We start from the raw sequence: 26018 nt of genomic DNA on the forward strand, positions 1-26018 counted from the left end.
AAAGCTAGAAAATTACTCAAAACAGATATATCTGATCAAGAATTTAGAATAACAGTCATAAGATTAGTAGCTGGGCTTGAAAAAAGCATAGAAGACAGCAGAGATTCTATTGCTGCAGCGATCAAGGAACTAAGAAATAGTCATGATGAATTAAGAAATACTATAAATGCGGTGAAAAATAAACTAGATGCAGTGACAGCAAGACGAAGGAAGCAGAGGGGAGAACAAGTGAAACAGAAGATAAAATTATGGAAAATGATGAAGCTGAGAAGAAGAGAGGTAAGAAAATACTAGACCACAAGGGGAGAATTAGAGAACTAAGTGATTCAATGAAATGTAATAATATCCATATCATAGGACTTCCAGAGAAGAAGAGGAAGAGAGAGAAAGAGGGAGAAGGTTTATTTGAACAAAATATACCTGAGAACTTTCCTAATCTGGGGAAGGAAGCAGACATCCAAATCCAGGAGGCACAGAACTCCCTTCAGATTCAACAAGAATAGGTCTTCACCATGTCATATCATGGTGAAACTGGCAAAATACAAAGATAAGGAGAGAATTCTGAAAGCAGCTAGGGACAAATGGGCCTTAACCTACAAGGGTAAGCACATAAGGGTAGAGGCAGACCTGTCCACTGAAACTTGGCAGGCCAGAAGGGATTGGCAGGAAATATTCAATGTGCTGAATAGGAAAAATATGCAGCCATGAATGCTTTATCCATCAAGGCTGTCATTCAGTATAGAAGGAGAGATAGACTTTCCCAGGCAAACAAAAACTGAAGGAGTTCATGGCCACTAAACCAGCCCTGCAAGAGATCCTAAGGCGGGGGGGGCGGGGAGGGGGTGGTCTGTGAGTGGAATGCTGCAAAGACTACAAAGGACCAGAGACACTCCACAAGCATGAAACCTACAGATAATGCAATGACACTAAACCCATATCTTTCAATAATAACTCTGAATGTAAATGGACTAAATGTCCTAATCCAAAGACATAGGGTATTACAATGGATAAAAAACCAAGATCCATCTATATGCTGTCTACAAGAGACCCATTTTAGACCTGAGGACACTTTCATTTTGAAAGTGAGGGGATAGAGATCCATCTATCATGCTACCAGAAGTCATGCTACCAGAAGTCAAAAGAAAGCTGGAGTAGCCATACCTATATCAGACAAACTAGATTTTAAACTAAAGACCATAACAAGAGATAAAGAAGGGCATTATTATCATAGTTATAGGGTCTATCCATCAAGAAGAGCTAACAATTATAAATGTTTATGCCCCCAACTTGAAAGCACCCAACTGTATAAATCAATTAATCACAAACATAAACAATCTTACTGATAAGAATACAGAAATTGCAAGGGGCTTTAATACTCCACTTACAACAATGAACAGATCATCTAGGTAGAAAATGAATAAAGAAATAATGGCCTTGAATGATACACTGGACCAGATGGACTTGAGAGATATATTCAGAACTTTTCATCCAAAATCAGCAGAATACACATTCTTCTCAAGTGCACATGGAACATTCTCCAAGATAGATCACATACTGGGTTACAAAACAGCCCTCAATAAATATAAAAGAATTGAGATGATACCATGCATATTTTCAGATCACAATGCTTTGAAACTTGAAATCAACTACAAGAAAAAATTTGGAAAGCCTCCAAAAGCATGGGGGTTAAAGAACATCCTACTAAAGAATAAATGGATCAACCAGACAATTAAAGAAGAAATTTAAAAAATATATGGAAGCAAATTAAAGTGAAAATATTGAAAATACATTGCAATCCAGGCCTATCTCAAGAAACAAGAAAAATCCAAAATACAAAACCTAACCTCACTCCTGAAGAAACTAGAAGCAGAGCAGCAAAGAAACCCCAAAGCCAGCAGAAGAAGAGAAACAATAAAGATTAGAGCAGAAATAAACAATATAGAATTAAAAAAAAACAGTAGAACAGATCAATGGATCTAAGACCTGGTTTTTTGAAAGATAAACAAAATTGATAACCCCCATCCAGACTTCTCAAAAAGAAAAGAGAGAGAACCTAAATAAATAAAATCACGAATGAAAGAGGAGAGATCACAACCAACACCACAGAAATACAAACGATTATTAGAGAATACTATGAACAATTATATGCCAACAAACTGGACAACCTGGAAGAATTGGACAATTCCCTAGACACCCACATACTACCAAAACTCAAACGGGAAGAAATAGAAAATTTGAACAGACTCATAACCAGTGAAGAAATTGAATCAGTTATCAAAAATCTCCCAACAAATAAGAGTCCTGGGCCAGATGGCTTCCCAGGGGAATTCTACCAGACATTCAAAGCAGAGTTAATACCTATTCTTCTCAAGCTGTTCCAAAAATTAGAAATGGAAGGAAAGCTTCTGGATGCATTCTATGAAGCCAGCATTACCTTGATTCCCAAACCAGACAAAGACCCCACTAAAAAGGAGAATTACAGGCCAATATCCATGATGAATATGGATGCAAAAATTCTCAACAAGATACTAGCAAATCGAATTCAACAGTATACTAAAACAATTATTCACCGTGATCAAGTAGGATTCATTCCTGGGATGTAGGGCTAGTTCAATATTTGCAAATCAAGCAATGTGATACATCACATTAATAGAAGAAAGGATAAAAACCATATAATCCTGTCAATAGATGCAGAAAAAAAAACATTTGACAAAATGTAACATCCTTTCTTAATAAAAACCCTCAAGAAAGTCAGGATAGGAGGAAAATACCTTAACATCACAAAAGCCACATATGAAAAGCCCACAGCTAATATCCTCCTCAATGAGGAAAAACTGAGAGCTTTCCCCAAGATCAGGAACATGCCAGGGATGTCCGCCTTCACCACTGTTGTTTAATGTCGTGTTAACAATGTAGGAAATCCTAGCCTCAGCCATCAGACAACAAAATGAAATAAAAGGCATCCAAATTGGCAAATAAGAAGTCAAAATGTCTCTTTTCACAGATGACATGATACTCTACATGGATAACCCAAAGACTCCACCAAAAAGCTGCTAGAACTGATACATGAATTCAGCAAAGTTGCACAATACAAAATCAATGTACAGAAATCATTTGTATTTCTATACACCAACAATGAAGCAACAGAAAGAGAAATCAAGAAATCAATCCCATTTACAATTGCACCAAGAACCATAAAATACCTAGGAATAAACCTAAGCAAACATGTAAAAGATCTGTGTGCTGAAAACCATAGAAAATTTGTGAAAGAAATTGAAGAAGTCACAATGACATGGGAAAACCTTCTATGCTCATGGATTGGAAGAACAAATATTCTTACAATATCAAAGCAATCTATACATTCAATGCAATCCCAATCAAAATTGCACCAGCATTCTTCTCAGAGCTAGAACAAACAATCCTAAAATTTGTATGGAACCATAAAAGACCCTGAATAGCCAAAGTAATGTTGAAAAAGAAAACCAAAGTGGGGGAGCATCACAATCCTGGGCTTTAGCCTCTACTACAAAGCTATAATCATCAAGATAGTGTGGTATTGGCACAAAAACAGACACTTAGACCAATGGAATAGAATAGAGAACCCAAAATTGGACCCACAAATGTATGGCCAACTAAGTTTTGACAAAGCAGAAAAGAGTATCCAATGGAAAAAAGACAGGCTCTTTAGCAAATGGTGCTGGGTGACCTGGACAGTAACATGCAGAAGAATGAAAGTGGACCACTTTCTTACACCATACACAAAAATAAACTCAGAATGGATGAAAGACTTAAATGTGAAGCAGGAAACCATCAAAACCCTAGAGGAGAAAGCAGGCAACAACCTCTTTGACCTCAGCTGCATCAACTTCTTACTCAACACATCTCTGAGGGCAAGGGAAATAAAAACAAAACTGAGCTATTAGGATCTCATCAAGATAAAAAGCTTCTGCACAGATGAAACAATCAACAAAACTAAAAGGCAACCGATGGAATGGGAAAAGATGTTTGCAAATGACATATCGGATAATGTGTTAGTATCCAAAAATCTATGAAGAACTTACCAAAGTCAACACTCGAAAAACAGATAATCCAGGGAAGAAATGGCCAGAAGACATGAATAGACACTTTTCCAAAGAAGACATCCAGATGGCCAACAGACACATGAAAAAAGATGCTCAACATCACTCATCATCAGGGAAATACAAATCAAAACCACATTCAGATACCACCTCACACCAGTCATAGTAGCCAAAATTAACAAGTCAGGAAACAACAGATGTTGGTAAGGATGTGGAAAAACATCTTACACTGTTGGTGAGAATGCAAACTGGTGCAGCCACTCTGGAAAACAGTGTGGAGATTCCTCAAAAAATTAAAAATAGAATTACCCTATGACTGAACAATAGCACTACTAAGGATTTATCCAAAGAATACAGGACTGCTGATTCATAGAGGCACCTGTACCTCAATGATTATAGCAGTGCTATCAACAATAGCCAAATTATAGAAAGTGCCCAAATTTCCATCAACTGATGAATGGATAAAGAAGATGTGGCTTATATATACAATGGAATACTATTTGGCAATGAGAAAGAATGTAATCTTGCCATTTGCAACAATGTAGATGGAACTGGAGGGTATTATGCTAAGTCAGGCAAAGAAATAAGTCAGGCAGAGAAAGACAGGTATATGTTTTCACTCATGTGGAATTTGAGAAACTTAATATGGGGGAAGGGAAGGAGAAAAAAAATAGTTTCAGGGAGGGAGGCAAACCATAAGAGACTCTTAAAATACAGAGAACAAACTGAGGGTTGATGGGGGGGAGGGGTGAGGGAGAGGGGAAAGTTGGTGATGGGCATTGAGGAGGGCACTTGTTGGGATGAGTAGTGGGTGTTGTATGTAAGTGATGAATCATGGGAGTCTACTTCCAAAGCCAAGAGCACACTGTATACACTGCATGTTAGCTAACTTGACAATTATATTAAAAAATAATAACAAATAAATAAATAACTAAATCAGATGCAGTGAAGGAGGTTAGAGTCTTTACTACTGAGGAAGATAACTGAAGAAGATAAGGAAGATCTAATAGCATATGCAATTTAAAATTATTTTACTAGTCTCACTGATTTGGGTCTCAATTCATACATCTTTCTCCAAAGCACTTCCTCTCTCTTAAGGCATTTTTGTCATCAAAATAGTTGTATATAATTTGTAAACAGACTATTTAAAATCTAGAATGGCTTTTTAAAAATTATTATTATTATCCTATAATATATCCTGTAATTATCTTTGTATTGTATCTTATAATAATTCTTTAGTAATATACATATTCTAATAATAAGATTATTATATTCTAACAAACTATAATTATATAATAATTATAAAATATTACTATAAATCATCGTATAATAGTCAACAACATATAAACTATTGTTTTTACATGATATATAGTATGAGCTAGTCATATTATAAATGTTACATAATAATAATTTATCTAATAATAGTTCCAAAATACATTACAAAGCATGCTTTGTTAAGTAAAGAAACTAGAATTACCTCTCATCCAACACAGTGGATTTTGGATCATTTTACCAGTCAGGTGGGATATATAACGTGCTTTATTTTAATCATACATTTCTGAAGAATCTCTTTAAAAATGAATATTTCCCACAAATTCAGATGAAAGATAAAATTGGCAGGCATCTCAAGTTATATATATATAACTTATATATATTTTATCTTATAGCAATTACTTGATGTGAAATAATTAGCTATAGAGTATTCCACAGCTTCTTTCAAGAATTGACAGACACCCAACCTATGATGAATAAGAAAACAATAAAAAACCTATTTCCACTTGGTTTGGAGAAGGTATATTTGTTTTACCAAAGAAATTATAGAAGATTAATGCTACTCAGACTTAGTCAAGCAAAATCTGCGATTTAGTGATGTATATTGGAAGAGTTCTATTACGCAGAATTATTTTTGTTTTCAATGATGCATAGGTTTATGAAATAACAAGATTAGCTGTTCAAATAATTGGCCACCTTGGTATTTATATGCAAATCACCATCTATCAAAAGATTCCGAAGTATCCTTTCATAGAATTTCCCTTGATAAGCCTGGAAGAACAGATGTCAACATCATCCCCAAAGAAAGGTGGTCCACTTACACTCTCCATGGATACTTGTCAATACCTTCAACATCTGTGCTATATATCATGCTGGTAACCCCTTATCCTGAAGCTTTCAGATTGAAAGGTGCTTCCAGGATTATCAACCAATCAGAAACACACCCGATTGGGAATGCTAAAGAAATTACTTAGAGATTTAAAGCTATTACGTTTTTAGCCATGGGGCTAAGCAACTGGTCGTAGCAACTAGCCAATGGGTAATTCCTGTTTTGTTTTGTTTTGTTTTTTTTTTTGAGAATTAAAGCAGTGATATTTTGTAGCTTCTTCTGAAACCATTTTGGTTTTTATATACTGCATAACATAATTGTATTATTGTGTATTGTGAGGCAAAAGAAATGTTAGAAATTTAGGTTTTATATATTTATAGATAATAATTCTGTGATAGAAATTAGGAAAAAAGTATTCTTTACCACAGAGATGCATAATTTTGTAATGCAGAGGGTCCTATCTATCTTAGGGGCCTATCTTATTCCATTAGGATCTCATCTTCTTATATCTGCAACAGTCCTGTTTTCCAAATAATGTCACATTCTTTTTTGTTCTTTAAAATAAGCGTAGAAAGTGGGACAATAGTATTTTACGCACTGAGTACAGACTACAAAAGGGGTTTTGTAAACATTTGAGAACTTTATCTGTTTGCTCTTTTCCCCAAAGAAACTCATTCCAGTTTCTCACTTTTTCTTGAGGAAAATTATCTTCCTTGTTCACATTCCCATTTACCACAACAATACTAGAGACATTTAAGCAAGCTGTCATTCAGCCAAAATACTTTTTAATGGCTTTTTATCAACTCCATGATAAATCTTAATTCTTCATCACAAGACACAAGGCCCTTCAGGATGGGATCTAGGCTTGCTTCTCTAGCCAATCTGCCACACTTCATGAGAAACTCTGTGCCTCAGGGCTTCTGAGCAGCCTCCATTCCTCTGTATATCCCATGTTCTCTTCCGCTTCCGTTAAGGAATTTTCTAACTCCCGTGATTTACTCAATCTGATATTCACTTAAAAACACTTAAAAGAATTGTTATTTTTACTTTTTGAAAAATGGAGACAGCAACACATATTTGTTTTAGATTTTTTCAGAGAGCATTTCAAAGAATATTTTTAGATGTAAAATAGGACCATGCCAGTTGCCCTGATGAAGTGGAGGAGTCATTGTTATTAAGAGGTGGAAGAAGCAGAAGTCCCTGCCATCAAAGAGCTCTCCAAGTAAATGCTTAACATACGCACCGACATGGCAGAGATGGAATGGGATGGGTGACCATGTCAGGTGGTACAGGCTGACAGGGGCTTCACTTAAAGTCTTATGAGAGGTGCTAAGGTCCTATATGTTAACACCTTCTGTTAATTCTAAGCATTCTGGTTTAATACAGGGAGTATAATTATGCAGACTGTAACTGGATCCAATGGGAGTGGATTTAAGACACGTAATAGAAGCCAGTGCCAGTCTGTGTTCTGGGAGGCAAAATGATGGCTCCCGACAGAGTCTGTGGGAGTCCCAGCCTAACTCAGGAAGCTGTGAATATGTTACCTTCTATGATGTAGAGGACTTTACCGACATGATTAAGGTTTTAAGGAAGGGGGGGGGGGTTATCCCAAATTATCTGAGGGGGCCCAATATAATCACAAGGGTCCTTAAAAGTGGGAGAGGGAGGCAGAAAGAGATTTTACTACGTAGGTCAGGGTTGCGTGATATGAGAAGGACAACTTATCTTTGCTGCCTTTGCATCTCATGGACGCGGCCACAACCAGGGAACACTGGCAGCCTCCAGAAGCCGGGAAAGGGAGAGAAGTGGCTTTCCCCCTGGAATCTCCAGAAGGAATGCAGCTCTGCTGGCACCTTGATCTTAGCCCAGCGAGACCCATTTCAGGCTGCCGACATTTTGTACTCTTTAAGCCAGTAAGTTTGTGGCGACTTATAGAAGCAATAGAAAACTAATGTACCTTGTTCTTCAGATGAAAGCGCTACCTTGGGGGCGTCCGGGTGCCTCAGTCACTGCAGCGTCAGGATTTTGATGGTGGCTCAGGTCATGATCATCTGGCTCCGCACTGAGCGTGGAGTCTGCTTTAAGATTGTCTCTCTGCCTTCCTCTGCCCCTCTCCCCCACTCACGTTCTCTCTCTCTCTCTCTCTCTCTCTCTTTCTCTCTCTTAAATTAAATTAAAAAAATAAATAAAGCTAAGAGCTATCTTGTTAGATCAGCCTTTGGTGTTTATAAACCTGAGCTAAACTTGAGGGAAATCCTTGGATCTCTAAGGACTGGAGATTCTTCTGCAGGTTTAAGGCATGGTCATTTAAAGGATTGAAAAAAATATGATTGTGGCTTGAGCCTCCTTATGAGGAGAAGTTAATAATTGAATCACAGTATAAATTATATTTTATTTTAAAGCTGTATAGGCTTTCATAAGAACCTAAATACAGACAGCTCAATAGCTGTCTACATCTTTTTGAAAAATAAAAGGTGTTAATTTTCTGAGAGTTATTGTAGGGGAGGAAAAACTTTCACTCTAACCCCTTAGGGTCCTCAGCTGGGCCTAAAAATTAAATTGACCTACAACACATTAACAGGAGAAAAGCACACACACTTGTTAAATTAAGTATTACATGACACAGGAGCCACATAAGGAAATGAATACCCCAAAAAAGTGGCAAACCCTAAGTGCTTATATATGAGCTTGAACAATGAGAAGCAATTGTGGAAAAATAAAACGTGTGGGGAGAGCAAAGGAAGAGAAAAGTTAAATAACAAAATTTGTACAAAATTCCGTTGGCCTCGACTCCTCATCTCTGGTGATAAGAACGTCTTTCCTCCTGGTTTAGGAGAGCCAGCTGTCATAGGGGTGTTAGTTCCCGAGTTTAGGGAATAAAAGGAGAGTTCAAAAAAAAAATGGAGAGTTCAGATCACTTTTCTTGCGCCTATCTTTTCAAGTGCCTTTAGCTCAAAGTAATCCTTTGGCAAAGTGGCATGTTCTGGGATGGCACGTCCTGTCACCCTTTGTCACCAGGTTAGGCGAAATGAGAGGCATCCTACACACATTTAGCAGCAAAGCATAGCAGCTCCATTTCTTCAGCTCGGCCATTTGCTGGCACTGGTAACAAGTGTTCTCAGTAACTATGAATCTTGTGTGTCTGCCGTCACTCTCTCAAATGTGCACCCTGGCTTAGACAGAAGCCTCGGTGAATAGATTCACTCATTATTAAACCTTTTAAGTACACTTTTCTAATTAAGTATCAGTATCGTTTCGTAGACCGTTACCACTGGAAAAATGTTATAGGAAAGGTTAAGGAACTAGATCTAAACAGTTTTTTTTTTTAAAGGACATTTATACAAATGTACATCTAGATGAGATCTGGTTATATTTATCACTAAAGAATAGTGATAAGAAAATTTAACACATCTCAAAAGTTTTTTGACCCTTGGGATTTTCAAACACTTTAGGCCTTTACAATTTGCATATTTTCTGAACTGTTATTGTATTATGATAAATAGGGATTATCGTATATTTTCAGACAATGTTTTCTTAACAATTCAACTTTTATTTGTAACTCTTGCATTTACTTTAATTACTAGCACAGTGTGCAACATTTATTAATCAGCAGAGCCTTTTTAAGTTAAAATACTAAATTAGCTAACCCCATTAACACAGAATACTCCAAACAAGCAGTAATAGGAGAGGTAGTTACTGTGCAAATCGTATTAAACATGCGGGTGCTCTAGGGCACAGTTAAGCATGATTACCCTCTTTTGATCCAGCGTCCCTCTGCCTCTCCCAGCTCATTTCCAGTGGAAATGTACAAAGTGCTGCCTTCGTTTTTCCAGCTTAATTTTTCTAATGAAGTTCTGGTACTTTGTAATACTGGAGATACAGATAATAGGCCTATGTATAATTAAGAAGTTCTAGAATTTGTCTACAAAAGGGCCCTTTATTACTTTGACTCTACAGTGAGAACTGTGCTTTTGTTTTGTTCACTCTTTCCATGGAAAAAAAATGATTTTTTGAGTAAGTTACTTCCCATGGAAAAAAGGTGATTTTTTAAATACATTACTTTCCATGGGAAAAAAATGATTTTTTTAAATAAATAACCACAGAACACTTGGATTGTGTTCTTAACAGACATTTAACACCAAAGAAGTTTAAGATTTACAACATCAACATAATGGGATAACTTGGAATACTTTTATTGATATCCTGAGAATATTACATACGCCTTGGTGTATGTAATTGAGCAAGTCATAAAAAGACACTCGCGGTCTTTTTCGTTAGGTATTGTCATACTCTATGTACTCTTCCTAAGACAATGCCTGACATATGCTAGATAAAGTTTTGCCAATTGACTTTAGGTACTTTATGAGGTATATGGAATTTCTTTTTTGAGAGAACAATAATCATGTTGTGCCATACTCAGCACTCTTATATTGGTGTGGCATGAATACATCCAAAATTTTCCTGTTTCAGTTTAGGGTTCAAAAGTGTGTTGGGAGCACCTGAGTGGCTCAGTCGGTTGAGCCCCCCACTCTTGGTTTCAGCTCAGGTCATGATCTCACAGTTTGTGGGTTCGAGCCCCACATCTGGCTCCACGCTGGCCGTATGGAGTCTGTTTGGGATTCTCTTTCTCCTCTCTCTCTCTGCCCTTCTCTCTTTCTCTCTCTTTGTGTCTCTTTCTCTCTTTCCCTCAAAAATAAATTAATTAATTAAGAAAAAAATGTGTGTTGGGGTCAGAAGGAACTTGAAGCCTGAACAGAATTTCGCCAGACAGAACAAGGAGGGTGACAAAAGGAGGCGGCCTGGAGAAAGCCATCTCTGTGCTAAACAGTGCATAGTTCATGGGGTTTCAGTGTGCCTTCTGAGGTGTCTTGTGGAGCTCAGCTCGCGGCGTGGGTACCTCATGCAATGTGGCAGAGATGAGATGGAAAGTGTACTTGGAGCCCAAGTGTGAAGGGCCATGTGAACCAATGTAAAGTATTTGGACTTCACCATATGAAAGACAGTATGAAACCATCACAGTTTTAGTCACTGGGGTGAAGGGGTCAGATAGATTAAAAACATCACCCTGCTAGCTCTGTCCATGGTTAAGAAATGAGAGTCACTGGTGACAAAGACCAGTTAGAGGACTGTTACCACAGTCCAATTCCGAGATGAAGAGGACATTGGCAGTGGAGGGGCAGAGAGAGGTTGACAGATAGCTGTAGGTAGAATCCTACAAACCCTAAACCAATTTTAGGGGCCAGCCTGATAGGGTGTAGATGGCATGGTCAGGGGCACAGATATGTTTAGAGTCACTGTCTTAGAGCTTTCTTAGCTGCAAAGGGCAGAAATCCACTCAAGGTAACTCAAAAAGTTAAGTTAAAAGTTATGTTTGAAAAGATCCAGCAGGGAATCTTGTAGAAATATGAGGAACCAAAGAAAAACTGGACTAAGGTGACCTTGAGGCTGCAGGGGCATGATTGCTCACTCTGGTGGCATCTCTGCTTTTCTCTGCATTTCTGCCTCTCATCTGCTGTCTGCTGACTACCTTTATCTGCTAGGAGTTTCTTTCCCATAAATCTTCAGCTTGCATTTATTTATCATGGCCATTCCAGGCCTGATTCAATATAACCTTCCAGCTCTAGAACCTACAGCTAATTCCTTTTTTTCAGTTCAAATTGCTGAAAGAGAATCTGTTTTGCTCAATATATATAAACAAACTAGCCCACATAAGTCATAACATTGAACACAATAAATAATAAATATGTGTTAAAGTAATAGATATGTTAAGTTAACATATAAATAAACCACAGTCGTGATCTTGGGGAAGGTATGTTACATTATATCAACTACAGTGTTTTATGGGAGTAAGGCCATAAGCAAAAATTTCTTCAGATTGAGGAGTGCCAAGCAAGGAGTCCTTTAGTGCCTTGACGTGATGACTTCTGGCTGAGTGGACTGGCTAGTCGGTGATGTCCTTATGTGACTAAGAAAAAAATACAGGCATACCTCAGAAATATTGCAGGTTTGGTTCCAGACCAAGGAACAAAGTGAATATCACAATAATGCAAGTCAAATTGATTTTTTGGCTTCCCATTGCATATGAAAGTTATGTTTACACTATAAGTATGCTATTAAGTGTATGCAACAGCATTATGTCTGAAAATGTGCATACTTTAATTTAAAAATACTTTATTGCTATATGTAAGTGGTGAATCACTAAACTCTACTCCTGAAACCAATATTATACTAAATGTTAACTAGAATTTAAACAAAAATTTGAAACAAAACAAAACAAAATTCTACAGGCTCTAGAAATGGAAACATATAAGGATAATTGATAAAACATTCTTTTCCAAAAAATAAATGGGTTAATTAATTAATTAATAATTACTAAAACAGACTAACCATCATCTGAGCTTTCAGCAAGGTGTAATCTTTTTGCTGATAGAGGGTCCTGCCTCAGGGTTGATGGCTGCTGACTGATCAGGGCGGTTGCTGAAGGTTGGGATGACTGTGGCAGTTTCTTAATACAAAAGTGAAATTTGCCATATTGATTACCTCTGCCTTTCACTAATGATTTCTCTGGAGCGTGCATTGCTCTTTGATAGCATTTTACCTACAGTATAACTTCTTGTGGAATCGGAGTTAATCCTCTCAAACCTCTGCTTTATCCACTAAATATGTGATATTCTCACTCCTTTGTTGTCATTTCCACAATCTTCACAGCCTGTTCCCCAGGAGTAGATCCCACCTCAAGAAACCACTTTCTTTGCTCACCCGGAAGAAGCAGCCCCTCCTCCATCCAAGTGTGATTCAATCAAATCTTCAGGCTCCTCTTGTATTTCTAGTTGTCTTGCCATTTCTGCCACATCTGCACATACTTCCTTTGTTGAAATCTTGAATCCTGCAGACTCATCTGTGAAGATTGGAATTGACTTCTCCTAAACTCCTACTAATGTTGATATTTTGACCTCTTCGCTTGAATCATGCATGTTCCTAATGGCATCTAGAATGTGAATCCTTTCCAGAAGATTTTCAGTTTACTTTTCCCCCATCCACCAAAGGAATCACTATCTATTGCAACTATGGCTTATGAAATGTATTTCTTAAATCGTAAGACTTGAGAGTCAAAATTACTCCTCAATCCATGGGCTGCAGGACAGATGCTGTGCTACCAAGCGTGAAAACAACCTCCATCTTGTACATCTCCATCAGAACTCTTGGCTGACCAGGTACATTGTCAGTGAGTGTTCATATTTTGAAAGGAATCTTTTTTTTTTTGAGCAGTAGTTCTTAACATTGGGCTTAAATATTCAGTGGGCTTAAATGTTGTGAACAGATGTGCTATGCAGGCTTTGTTGTTTCATTTACAGAACACAGGTAGAGTAGACGTAGCATAATTCTTACGGGCCCTAGGATTTTTGGAATGGTAAATAAACATTGGTTTCAACTTAAAGTCCCCAGCTGTATTAGACCCTACCAATAAAGTAAGCCTGTCCTCTGAAGTTTTGAAGCCAAGCATTGGCTCTTCTCCAGCTACGAAATTCTTAGAGATGCCATCTTTTTCCAATCGAAGGCTATTTCGTTTACATTGAAAATCTGTTGTTTAGTATGGCCACCTTAATTAATTATCTTAGCTAGATCTTTGGATAACTTGCTACAGCTTCTATATCAGAACTTAGCTGCTTCACCTTACACATCTATGTCATTGGCTTCTTTCCATAACCTCACGAGCCAACCTCTGCTAGATTCAGACTTTTTTTTCCGCAGCTTCCTTACCTCTCTCTGCCTTCATAGGATTGAATAGAGTCAGGGCCTTGCTCTGGATTGGGCTTTGGCCTAAGAGAATGCTGCGGCTGGTTTGATCTTCTATCCAGACCACTCAAACTTTCTCCGTGTCAGAAATAAAGCTGTTTCATTTCTTTCTCGTTTGTGTATTCATTGGAGTAGCACTTTTAATTTCCTCCAAGGACTTTTCCTTTGCTTTCACGACTTAGGTAACTGTCTTGTCTGGAGCAAGAGGCCTACCTTTTGACCTATCTTGGTCTTTGACATGCCTTCCTCATTAAACTTTATCATTTCTAGCTTTTGATTTAAAGTGAGAGACATATGACTGTTCTTTTTACTTCAACACCTTAGAGGTCACCATAGGGTTGTTAACTGGCCTAACTGCAGTGTTTTTGTGTCTTAGGGAAGGGGAGTTCTGAGGAAAGGGTGAGAAGGGGGAATGCCAATTTGGTGGGGCAGTCAGAACACACAGAATATTTATCCACTAAGTTCCCTGTCTTATATGGGTGTAGTTCATGGTGCCCCCAAATACTTATAATAGTAATATCCTAGATCACTGATCACAGATCATCATAATGAATATAATAGTTAAAAAGTGTGATGTATTGTGGTAATTGCCCAAGTGTTACAGAGACACAAAATGAGTAAATGCTGTTAGAAAAATGGCGCTGATAGACTTGCTCTAAACAGGGTGCCACAAATCTTCAGTATGCAAAAAGCACGATATCTGAATAGATCACTAAAGCAAAGTGTAATAAAATGAAGTATGTCTATATAAGAATTATAGGTTTGATTGGATGGAGGTTTTGGAAGTAAGCTTAATTTAGGGGCAGCTCTTTAAGATTCCTATTGTGCATCTAGGTAGATAGATATTCCTAGTGAGCATTTGAAAATACTGGTCTTGAGTTAAAGAAAAACATGGTATATAGAGATAAGGATTTAGAAGTCATCACTGTAGAGGAATTAATTAAAACCTTGGTGGTGGAAGAATCTGCTAGAGGGAAGCTATCGAGAGAGAAATGTACAAATTTCTGGGGGTTGCTTTCATGTTAGGACTACGGTCAGGATGCTCATCTACATCACCTTGAGGTTTAAAATTATATACATGTGCCTTCCCCAGTCACAGATATTTTGACTCAGTAGGCAGATGTGTTTGTGATTATGCCCAGGTGATTCAATGCACAGTTATGGCTAAGATAAGAGTCATTAATTCAAGGTATTGGCAGAAAATGGTAAGTCTGTCAAGAAATTAGGAAAGCAAAGAGGAGAAAGAGATATTTTACAGATGTAAAGAAAATTCACTACAAGGACTGGATGAACAGCCTGACGTAGAAGTCAAGTCAAGTGAGAACTAAAAGTATGTTTTGGATTTGGCCATTGGGAAGTCATTCATTGGTAGCTTTACTTTCTTCTTTAACTATCAGCTGATTCTTATTTCTCCCATATTCTTCAGGATATCATAAAAGAGCTTGGCCAAAGCTCAGACATATCAGACAAATTCTTGGCCAAAGATCAGACATATCATGTCTAAAATTTTACTCTTACCTATGGTGATATATGTCTATATGTATATACACCTGTTTCTAAATTTATATATATATATGTGTGTGTGTGTGCAATAATATATATACACACTAAAATATTCAAATATATAAATTTCTATTAAAAATATATTTATTTTTCAGGGGCGCCTGGTTGGCGCAGTCGGTTAAGCGTCCGACTTCAGCCAGGTCACGATCTCTCAGTCCGTGAGTTCGAGCCCCGCGTCGGGCTCTGGGCTGACGGCTCAGAGCCTGGAGCCTGTTTCAGATTCTGTGTCTCCCTCTCTCTCTGCCCCTCCCCCATTCATGCTCTGTCTCTCTCTGTCCCAAAAATAAATAAACGTTGAAAAAAATTTAAAAAAATATATATTTATTTTTAATTTAAAATATGGAAACACAAACACATATTAAATTATTAAGATAAAGTGGTGCCAGTGTCATATGTGTCTATGCCATATATATATGTCAGCACTTTTCTAGGATTTAATTTTAATATTATACTTTAGAATTGTGCTGAAAATTAACACCAAATTAAGCCACCTATGGATTGTAGAATCTGTATTCTTCTGCTTTTAAATTCATTTTGTAACATCTTTGGTACAGTCACAATTTCTTAAGAATAACTGATAATGATTTGGTGATTTAATCCAAAGGTTGGCTCAGTGACTTGAGATATAATTTGGTTAGAGACCTTGAAATCATTGAAAATGCTTAGATGCACACATGTAAAATTTAAACCAGAGGTTGCAAAATTTAATGGCTTCTGAGCTGCATAGTCTCCAGGTATGTTATATTTGGATGCTACTATTTTCTAAAAATTATATTAATGGAAAAGTAATTAAAAATAGTAATTATTTTTTTAAATCCATATTTTTCCAGTGTTTATTAAAACCTAGACGATCTTGGGGCACCTGGGTGGCTCAGTTGGTTAAGTGTCCGACTTCGGCTCAGGTCATGATCTCACGGGTCGTGGGTTTGATCCCCACATCAGGCTCTGTGCTGACAGCGCAGAGCCTGGAGCCTGCTTCGGATTCTGTGTCTCCCTCTCTCTCTGCCCCTCCCCTGCTCATGCTGTCTCTATCTCTCAAAAAAATAAATAAATGTAAAAAAAAATGATAAATAAATAAATAAATAAATAAATAAATAAATAAATAAAGCAAGCCTAGATGATCTAGAAAAAGTGGGCCCACAGTCTCACATGGCAATAATTGAAGCTTACCTTCTTTTTTTTTTTGTCTGACTCATTGGTGTTACCCGCCTAGCCCTTCTGGATATAAATATTGGAGATCCTTGTTCTAGGTGATAAGCTCCTCAAGAATACAGCCCATGACTTACACAGTACACTGAGCACAATGCTTGAAAAATGGTAGGTGTTAAGTTTTTCTTTTTTTTTTTTTAATATTGACTTGAGCTTGAACTGAGTCTTGTTTGTTTTGTCTTTATCTGATCACCAAAATTATTCTCACTGAAAGAAAAGTCAAACAAAAGAAAGTGAGTTCAATTGTGATTTCTCTTTGATCTTTATTAACATTTTCCTATTACTCCTGGTAATAGGCAAACCTATACTTCTGTTTTTCTTTCTCTTACTTTCAATAGCATTTTCCAAACTGTGTCTCTTAAAACACTAATCTGCAAGATGTTAGTGAATTTTCTATCAGATAAATTTGGGAAAAAGTTATATTTAAAACAGTTAAACTTTTTTTTTGGCATTTATAGGGCATCTCAGTCTTAAATATACTTTTATTTAGTGTAAACCTCAAAGAAGTAGAATATAATATATAGCCTTTTGCAAACTTATTCACTCATTCATTCAACAGATATTATCGCATGCCTAATATGTGCCAGGCACACTGTATTAGGCACTGGGGACAGAGCGATAAACAAGATAGAGATCTCCTGGCTTCCTAGATTTGATAGTATAGTTGGCCACGGAATCCCCTCTTCCAGAGACCACAGTCTAGAGTATGCCACTCTGGAATGTTATTCAACAAAGAATATTTGAGTTTCCTTAGCAATTTTTTAAAAATTTTCAGCTTATTTTTTTCCTTAGACCTTCTCAACAATGATTTGTACAAGTGTTTCCTATAGCCTTATTTCCCCCTTAGCTTTTATTTAGTTTTTTACTTAGTTTAATAAAACTGTTTTCTTTAAGTTTTTAATTTTAATTTCACTATGGTTAACATGCATAGTTCTATGTTCTTTTATATCAATTACACAAGTCCTTAAAATATCTGAGCTTATCCTTTTTAGCTATATCGGTGCCTTTGTTAGTTTAAAACATCTGATATAAATGGCCCAAAAGAAGAGCCTGTGTGAAATGTTACTTAGCTAGAACATTTAAATTTAGTATCTTTTACCAAAGTTATTTTTTTCTTTTTTTTTAAGAGTTTTCACAATTAACTACAGAAAAGTCAACTCTGCAAAACGTATGTCCGAAAGTTGTTACATAGCTCTAATAAAGGTAGTGAATCAGCATGCCTTGAGATTGTTAATAATAATAATAATATATCCAAGAATTCGATTCCTCTTAAGCCAAGAAAAATGTAAGGAGACGAGCAAAATATGTCTTCCCACTTAAATTTAGAAGCTTGCAATATAAGCTCACTGTCGAGTTGAACAGATAATCTTGCCATTTGAGTCCTTTAAATATTACATTTCTGTCTCCACCCTAGGGAAGAGACCTGTGCTATTGATATTGCTGCTTAAATAGTTTATGAGTTTTAAATTCCCACTATGAATTCCACTCTTATTTTAAAATACTTTATGTATTAAACACTTAGAGCTATGGTTACATTAAAATCTCAGTGAAAGCTGTCTTCATCCAGAAACGAAGTCTGTTTAATTCCTATTCCAGTTTGTTGCTCGTTTTATTAACATCTCTTCAACCAAAATTCGACTCAACTAAAACATATTAATAGAGTAATAGACTATGTTTTGAGGTCTTTCTGTTGGTATTAATGAGTTACATGTTAAGTTTATTTGGAAATTTGGATTCTTAATATATATAGTGAAAATACTTTATTTCTCATATTGAACGTAATGAAAAAGAGACTTACTTGCTAAGTTTATTCTAAAATTTAGATTATTCTGTATTTAAAGGAAAAATATTCAGCTTTTTGTGGACCTTTTTTATGAATCATACCTGAGTCAGTTAACCTGGTTAGTGTTTAAAAGGGCTAAAATTATTCAGTATGGAGTCATAATTGACATAGCACTGTATAAGTTTAAAAGGTACAGCATAATTTCACTTACATATATTGCAAAATGATATACATTCATTATTCATTATATTAATTCAATATTCACTATTAATTATACATACTACAAATCTAAAACATACCTCATCCTATTTCAAATATAATTGACAAAAATAATTTGCATATTTCCAATTATGTGTTTTTTTTCAAAATACTTTATCTTTTTTTTTTTTTTTTAAAGCTATGATTAGTTAATGAGAACTGAGTCATCTGATAATGAGACCAGAAATGAACTGGTTATAACTCAGCCCTCAAAACATTAAATTTAGTATTTTCTATGTTATAATAATGATGATAATATTAAAGTCTAATAGAATCATTTTTGAACAGGTGTACTTTTAAGATAACATGAAAACTATTTGTTTGTTGATTGGTTTATTAGATTAAATCAATTTGCTTGATTCATGTTTAATCTTTTAGTTCTTTCATCACCTCCCTCCAAACTTTTACACCCAGGTGTCTTTGCTTGTCAAATTAACTTCTGTAGACTACAGAGGATTCCCTCTGGAATTAAAGGAAATGCCTTCCTTTAATTAGCCCATAGTGGTTTTTTTTTTTCCTCCTATTTTATTTTCTTCACCACCAACTAAATAACTATTCTATTTTGAACATTTCAAAGCTCTGAATCCTTGCTCCTTTTTTTTTTTTTTTGAAAGTATTTTAGATGTGCCTTTTAAGCCAAGATCCTGGGATGAATTCCAGCACTCACTCCTGCATACCCATTAGGGAGTGTCTGTCCTACCAGTGTTGTTAATGATTGGGGTGGGCTGCTCGTAAACTAAGATTTTATTAATACAACTTGTGATCTTTTGAGTATATTCTACAATTCTGCTACGAGAAAACTTTTATGGCAACCATTATTGCTATGAGAAAAAATAATTGCCGTGACTCCCTCTCTGTGTAGTATATAAGGCCAAACCGATTGCTGATTTTCTGAGTCTTTGGTCATTTTTTACCTCAGTAGTACATGGTTAAGAAACAATATTATCATGAAGTCACTCTTAATAGAGTTAGAAGTAAACTACTGCTTGCACATATGAAGTTCAATTACTCAAATATTAAGTCAATAAAATTCATAAGACCTTATTTGCTATGCTATCATCTCATTACGTTACATTTTCTTATCTATGAAGTGTAGGAGATTTTAATAACTTGAAGACTAAATCATTTTATAACTGATCTGAGATGATGGAAAAGTACTTTTATTTCCTTTTCCCACATGAAAAAGTGGATGTATTGATAGTCACTTATGTAAGAATCCTGTATTTATCTTATAATTCATTTATAAAAAAAATATTTTTTTCAGTAAAAGGTGAAAAATGTCAGGCATGTCTTGGAATGCAAGGATCTCAAGGCATCTGATTTAGCAACAGAGAGAGAGCTATGAGACGTGGTCACAGGCTACCTTTCCTTGATCCCCAGTATTGATTAGCCTTTGTAATGCTGTGGTCAAGTCTGCGTTTCAAAGAGAGGATTGGCCAAGAGCCCAATGATGAGCCCAAGTTTGGCAATAGTATCTGTGAGGAAAGAATAAAGTAACTGAGACGTATTTCCTATAGACCTTAAGTAAGATAAAACTGTTGAAGCTTAGCCTGTTCTCATAGGAGCTGGTATGCACCCCATGAAAAGTGTTGTTTCTATTTTCTGGGAAGATTAGCTACATAATTTATAAGACCCTACATGTGTGTTCCAGGCTTTTACCTCTGAGCATCTACTCATACAAGTCCCTGAAATGCATGCTCTTCTCAATTTCTGTGTCTTTCTAATGAAGTCTGACCCATTTATTAAAACTCAGGTTAGATATTGCCTTGCTGTGCTTTGCTATTTCTCTTACCTCTGGCCTAGGCCCGTACACACACACACACACACACACACACACACACACACAATCTTATTTGCATCTTTTGCATAGCTCTTGGAGAATTCATGGTGGTCTGGAACCAAATTCCTAACTTGCAATAAAGTGTCCCTTTATCCTGAATAAAGTATCCCTTTATCTTGCTTTGTGTTAATACATGTATTTTACTAGGAGGGCTGATCTAGGGCATGTTCAGTGTTTGAGACCTGTTCCATAAGCATGTACCTTGGTATCTATAAATTGTTATCACCATGTTCATCTTGGGGTGATTTACCCAGCTAAAATCCATTGCAGCTTGCATAACTCCCCTATAAAGTGTCAAAATTTATATACATGTAAACATAAAAACAAATGCTTTGCAAGTTATAAAGATCTGTAATATATAACTGTACATTTTCTTCTTATTTACTGTACAGTCATCTTTACCAAAAGGCTCTCCATGATCTACTTCGTGTCCTTTATAAAGAACCCAATTTCCAGCTGTGTTGAATCCTCTCAGTTCGGAATTCCTTTTTCTGTTCTAACTCACCTCTGTATCTTTGTATATATTGTTTCTTCTGTCTAAATTGGCCTTTACCAACTTCTTAACTTGACTACTTGTCTTTCAGCTCTGGCAAACACAGCCTGGAAAGATAACTTTTCCATGTCCCATCTCCCAACTGCTTGCCAGTAACCCCAAAACATAAGCATGCACACTGGCATATTACAAACACATATGCACATGCAGACATAAACCTTCCTCTGTACCTTAGTAACCTCTTGTGCATACATCCATCACACAACTTAACACATTCTGTGTTGTCTTATTCTCTTCCCCCTGCCATTAGGCAAGAATTCCTTTTAGGTATAGTCCACCTTCCATCATTCTATCTCAATGTTTTCCAAAGTGCTTAGTATATAAAAGCTTCATTGAATGTTAGTTTAATAAGTGGATATTAGGACAGTAGAGGAATCAGTGTGGGCCTGGATTGGGACAATTAGGTTGCCTAGGATGGAAAGACAGAAAGAAAGAAAGGAGAATGGCGTCAGTGGGATGGCAGATAAGGAATGATGGAAAATGGACAGATCAAGTGCATTCTAGGAAGCTTGACAGATGGACTGAAGAATATAGGCTTCAATCAATAGGCAAGAGGGGTTCATAATTTGTAGATTTCACTTATTTGGCAGCGAAATAAATGAGTTGGAGGAAAACCTAGCATCGTGAGTGGCAATAGTAGGAATATAAAAAAGGGGTAATAAAAGGGAGTTATCAGAGAGAAAAAATATATAATTCATTAGTCTTCTTTTTTTGGAAAATATAGTAAGTATACTCAGGGACTCATTTTCCCTGAAGCTAATTGGCTGTTTTTAATTTTTGCTTCCCGAGATTCCTTACAGATTCTTCCCTAAATGCCCACACGTTCAGGTAGTGATGTGTTTTTAAAGCCACTGTTTGTCCACAATGTATTTTAGAATTTATTCCAGATCTGAATCTTTGATGAAATTATAAAAATAATAGGTTAACCTGTATCTTCTTTAGTATGCTATTCATCCAATTGAAAAGAAATGACTGCAAGCAAGAAGTGCATCTGAGTGTCTATTTAAAATTGGTAAAAGATAACATTTCAAAAAGTAACTGATATTTTCTAAAAGTTTGATTATAAGCTAAATTGATGTTTTTAGGGTTTTCATAGCTACTTATACTTTTACAGAGCAAATCCTATTTAAGAATTAAATAATTTATTCCTAATTTGAAGCTAAATATTTGAAAAATATTTATAAACATCTAAATATTTTTAATACGTTACCTACATATGCACGTACATACATACATACACTTAAGAATATGCGTACACGTTCCTTCAGTGAAACATTATGGCTGAATGAAAGTAAAATTAACTCGTGGACAGGAAAGTACTTAGTCTTTCAGCCTTGTCTTCTCAGCCATCCATTCCCTTGAGAAAGCAAATTTTGTTCAGACACAAAAGAAAAATGTACTATTAAAATGCAATTCAGAAGTGATAAAAAGTGTAAGTGCAGCAGCCGGCTCACAGCACCCCTCTTGTATACTCAGGGACATTGGGGCCACATTAATTTTTGTGCGTGTGATGTCCATCCCATGTGCAAATTAGTACTGGAAGGACCATAATCTGTCTTATATGAGAGCTCTTTTCCCAGGAGCATATGTAATACATGTGTGTGTAATCTTGTGTGATTCAAAGCTCTGTGTTCTGTTTATTTTTATTTTAAACAAATTTTTCCTAAGAATTTTTCATTAGGAAAAATATTAAAGAGCAGCTTATTAATAAACATTAAAAATAAATTATAGAGAAGTGTGAAAACTGATGAAATAATGCTTGTTTCCCCTTACTTTTTAAGGCAAATTTATGAACGTAATGGCAAGGAAAGAAATTTTCAATTGAATTTAGATTTTATTAAAAAGCCTTTCTTGTGTTAATTAAATGAGGTAATATATATGAAAATATTGACAAATGGTTAGGGTCAATAAATCTGTTGAACTTCAACTTTGTTTTTCCAAAGTCTGAATTTCAGAATATTCTTCTCAGCAGAATATTCCACTTCACTGTATAATATATATTTTTTATTACCCAGATCTTTTTCTCTAAATGTTTCTTTTATTTAAAAAAGCATCAAACTCCAACTTCATTAGTACCATATCTTCTTCGATTACATTAATGAAAAGTGTTTGAAGTATATTCCTGTTTCCTTCATTAGATTTCTTTCCTCCAGATTATCTTTTATGTCTTTTATGCTTGGAGATGTGTCTGTCTTTCACGTTGGTATTTCCCCCAACTGGTAATCCATTCTTACATTCGTATTAAAGGAGACTCTAAAAATCGGACTAGAAACTGTAGTTGTGTGTGAGTGTGGCTTTTTGACTGATAGGCTTTCCATTAAGAAATCTTCAAATGTCGAAATTTGAAGTTGTTTCTCTGGGCATTTCCAAGATCTTTTGAGAAGATGCATTAGTCAGATGAAGTGTTTAAGTCCCACTGCCAGTTCACATGGACATGAGCAAGGGAAGAGTTCACTGAGTAGACACTGATTTAAAACCCATATATCCCATTTGGTGCTTCCCCCTTGGCCTGCCACCTGCTCCCACTGAGACCAGAGCTCTCCAGTGTAAAGTTTCTGACAATAAACTCTTCTCATGGATGCATGGACTGGGAGAGGAACCTGGGGATTTAATCACTCCTTGCGTAGACTTTTAATCTGTTTCCAGTTTTATCCCTCACTCTCACCTTCTGCAATAACTGTAGCTTTTTTCCCTGAGCCTCGCCAAGGTTGTGCAACATTGACCTTTCCCTTTAGCCTCTCCCTTTTCTGGAACTGTGATTTCAGTCGTTTTGAATTATCTGTCTGCTTTTCACCTGCCCAAAATTTGTTGGTATTTTAATCCGCTGTTTCTCCTCTCCTGTCCTCTTTCTTCTTGTAGATTTATAATTTTTTTTCTTTACTCTTATTTCAGAGGGTTCTGGTGAGGTTTTTTAACAATTCACCACATTACATCAAAATCTTAGATGTGGATTTTAAAAATTTGATCTTTTATGTTGATCATGGTAACACATTAAAATAAGAATGATGATGATAATGATAATGGTGGCTGTGACAACAAGCTACTTCTACTTGTTCATTCCTTACAACAACCCTGGATGGAAGTAAAGTCTCATATAGAGGTCAAGTAACATCCATAAGGGAACACAGCTGGCAAGGGCAAAGCTAAGATGTGGATACTGGTCTGGGTGACTGAAAAGCCCCGTTATTCATAACCCCTGCCAAAGATGCCTTCATTATTTGGGTGAGTTAAAGAATGAAACTGAACTACTGTCTTACAACATACACAAAAAGTTTACTTAAAATGGATTAAAGACTTGAATATAAGACCTGAAACCTTAATTAATTCTCTTAGAAAAAAATCATAGTGAGTTCCTTGACCTCGGACTTAGGGATGATTTTATTGGATTTGACACCAAAAGCCAAGGCAGCAAGAGCAAAAATAAACAAGTGGAACCACATCAAAATAAAAAGCTACACAGCAAGAGAAACCATCAACAAAATGAAAAATCAACCTACTTAATGGGGGACAACATTTACAAATCATGAATCTGATAAGAGGTTAATGTTTAAAACATATAAAGAACTCCTACAACTTAATAGCAAAAAGAGAAACAGTTTAATTTTAAAACGGACAGAGGACTTATATAGACATTTTTCCAAAGAAGGCATACAGATGGGCAACAGGTATATGCAAAGATATTCAACATCACTAATCATCAGGGACATGCAAATCAAAACCACAAGGAGTCACCTTACACCCGTCAGAAAGATATAAGTGTTGGCAAAGATGTGGACAAAAGGAGACTCTTGTGTACTGTTGATGGGAATGCAAATTGGTAAATTGGTGCAGCCACTGTGGAAAACAGTGTAGAAGTTCCTCAAAAAATTAAAACTAGAACTCCCTACTGTATGATCCAGCAGGTTCACTTATGGATTTATTTGAAGAAAACAAAAACACTAACTCAGAAAAGCATATTCACCCCCATGTTCACTGCAACACTATTTACAATAGCCAAGATATGGAAATGTCTTGTCCATCAGTGGATGAATGGAAAAAGAATATGTGGTATATACAATGGAATATAATTCAGCCATAAACAAGAATGAAATCTCGCCATTTGCAACAACATGCATGGACTTTGAAGGCATTATGCTAATTGAGATAAGTCAGACAGAGAAAAAGACCATATGATCTGACTTATATGTGAAATCTTGAAAAAAAAAGTCCTGATAGATAACCGAGAACAGATTGGTGGTTGCCAGAGATAGGGGGCGGAGGTCAGGTGGATGAAATGAGTGGAGAGAGTCAAAAAGGTGCAAAATTCCAGTTTTAAAATAAGTAAGTTATTGGGATGTAATGTACAGCATGATGCTATCATTTATAATACTGTATGGCATATTTCAAAGTTGCTAAGAGAATGAATCTTAAAAAATTCTCATCACAAGAAAAAAAATTCTGTAACTGTGTATGGTGACAGATATTAACTAGACCTTGATGATCATTTCACAATATATACAAATATTGAATTATACTATACATCTGAAACTGATATAACCTTGCTTGTCAATTATACCTCAATAAAAAAAGGAAAGTATATTTGAAGACAACCCATTTCAATGAGAATTTTTTATACTGGGCATCCTTTTCATTTTTGGATACCATTTTTAAATTAAGAAAGTTTTTGTTCACACAATAAATTTTAAGTAAGTTACTTGGCATCATTAATAAGTTTATTAAAATTTTTCTATATTTCCAAGGTATTTGAAACTTACAAAAAATTCTGTGAGAAAAGTTTTGGTATCTCCATTTACTGAATGAGACATGAAGATTCATAAAAGTTAGTAACAGAGATA

General features: G+C 36.0%; 1 protein-coding gene across 2 annotated transcripts in view; it reads left to right on the forward strand.

Moving 5' to 3' along the window:
* Nucleotides 1-26018, forward strand: part of SPATA17 (spermatogenesis associated 17) — a 198291-nt gene that overhangs the window by 111897 nt on the left and 60376 nt on the right. The window lies entirely within an intron of this gene.

This window comes from Prionailurus bengalensis, chromosome E4 (assembly GCF_016509475.1).
Source record: "Prionailurus bengalensis isolate Pbe53 chromosome E4, Fcat_Pben_1.1_paternal_pri, whole genome shotgun sequence".
Lineage (NCBI taxonomy): Eukaryota > Metazoa > Chordata > Mammalia > Carnivora > Felidae > Prionailurus > Prionailurus bengalensis.